Raw genomic sequence first — 2,500 nt, 5'->3', positions numbered from 1 at the left:
AAATTAGTATTAAGATGTACTAATTTATTAGCTATTTACACTGAATACTGAGAGTGCCTTAGTGTTCCCAAATGTACATTGGCGAACAAAAATCCGTTAATGAATCTGTCTTACCCTATTAAAACGTATTGTATTAAGGGGATGTTCGAAACAAATTCGAAACATGCTCGACAAAATTTTGCCCGCGACTGTACTTTACACTCATAAGCAGAAATTCGCCTACACTCACAGCCTAGCAAGTGTACACGTCCATAGAATATGCATCATTATTGTATTAAAAGTAAATGCGATGAAGGGTATTGTGTTCATTGTATAGCAAATAATATTTATTTTTGCCATGCCATGTGTTTTGGCGGAGGAATAACGGGTGATGGTTCTACGGATTTTGTTATGTGCCATGATATATGTATTTATCGAAGGAAACGTTTTTGAAGGTATTTAAAACTTTCTATCATTCCCTGTTTGTATTGTAGTAGTTTGATTCAGATGGAGATAGAAAATAGTGAATAATTATGGTAATTTTGAAGGAAATAAATAAAAAACAATCTAAAAAAATATTACTGTTTTGTTTTAGAGTTTGATAGGAACTTCATTTCGTGAAGACGTATTTGTCTACAAGGAAAACTGCGTGATGGTGTGAGGTAAATACATTCTTTGCTTGATAATGAAACAATTTGTAAAATGTTTAGGAATGGTTGGTCACTTTCTTATTGAATAAAATGTATTATATCATGGAAACATGACATTGAACATTGTGAACATTGTTTTATTTTATTTTTGTAAGTTAGGTAAAATATGTGTGAAAGTAAAATCTACATCTGTGTCAATTATTTATTCATGTTTTATTTTTGTTTGTTGTTTGCTTATTATTTGAAATAATATTTCAGGTTGAATAAAATCTTTGGGATATATACAGCCTCGCGTATATTTATCCAGTTGTGCTGAAAATTTCCTTTGATGTCTTCATGATACAGGGGTTAAGGGGAGTTGGGAATATAAAGGGAAGCAGCTGGTAGCATGGTTAGATGGTTAATGTTACCCAATAACATTTTTATTTACATATACACTATTGTTTAGCTTTGGCATTTCAATTAGAGTGCGACATTAATTTAACAACCCTCCGGTACGACCTATCAGGCCACCATGGAATGAGCTCACAATGTGTACCAAGAGTTTTTCTGTGAATTATGTTAGCAGATTAGAACAAATATACTCTATGCCGCAAAGGTCCTATTGCAGGATGAAGAAGGACAAGAAATTTCAAGAAAGTCTCCCCCTCATTTACTGGAACAGTAATCCCTTTTCCGAAAAAGACACCCTGAGCTTACTTTCCCCACACCAGAATCATTCACATCAGCAAGAAAGAACCTCAGTGTTGGAGTGATTGAATAGTAGCTCTCGACTATTTTCAGGAAGTTGATGCGACTGATGTGCTAGGGGATCCTACTCAAAATTTCAACAGATGTAACTAGAAAAGTGCTGGTATTAAAGGGAGAAAAAAATGTTTAATAGAAACTCTTCAGTACAAGACCAACAGAACAGACACATCCCACGGCCACTTACCTTCTACCTATGAGCTCAAGTATGGAAAAAAGAACTTTATTTATATTAATTAAGTAGATAAAAAAGAACGGAATACCCCGTCCTGAAACAAGCATAGATTGTTCCCCATCAGGTGGAAAGACCTAACGATGTACATCCTGAGGTAAACGCTTTGTGTTCATTATCTAAAAGGGGTTATATTAAATATCAGGAGTAAGTATCGGCTTGTTCGAGTCGAAGATACGGGAACCAATAATTCGCTCCCAATCGCTGTATCTTACTGGACAGAGACAAGGTCAGGTCGACAAAATGTTATAGATGATAGGCTATAGTTTTCTCCAAACACTTCATCCTTTATGATGGTGCAACTGAATGCGTATTGGAACCCATCCATTAGATTAATCAATATGAGATTATGGACCTCGAGGAAGAGACAGGAAAGTAATATTAATCATCTGTTCAAATACCTACGAATTTAATGTGAAAAGTGAGAAATGACACTTTTCTCCTGCCTTCCCCGTAAGTAGGCCTCGAGTCGTAAAGACTTCATACTAAGGAACAATTTCAAGTTTTTAGTATATGAAGACGTCAAAGATTATTTTGATCTAATAACTCGCGTTGCCTTCTGCAGGTTAGAGGCTACTTGCCTCTTCACAAGATAACCTTCAATAACCCCCCCCCTCCCCAGCAGTTATGATAAGATTAATGTTATTTTGAGTATTGGTAAGCAGATAGGCTAACTCAATTGGGAAAGCAAGTAAGGAAATATTGTAAGAATATTTGAGATGATTTACTCTCAATGAACCATTATTCTTTTGGTGATGCGTATAAGTGAATTGTATGCAATATTAACAAAAGGAGAGAGGAAATTAGTTTATCGACGATGATCGTATGAAAATTAATGAATCATATCTTTGATGCTTGATTATTTTCATGACCATATATGTACTTATGTATT

This window comes from Penaeus vannamei, chromosome 15 (genome assembly GCF_042767895.1).
Source record: "Penaeus vannamei isolate JL-2024 chromosome 15, ASM4276789v1, whole genome shotgun sequence".
NCBI classification, from domain to species: Eukaryota; Metazoa; Arthropoda; class Malacostraca; order Decapoda; family Penaeidae; genus Penaeus; species Penaeus vannamei.
The sequence above is the reverse complement of the archived record's forward strand: the minus strand, read 5'-3'. Positions refer to the sequence as shown.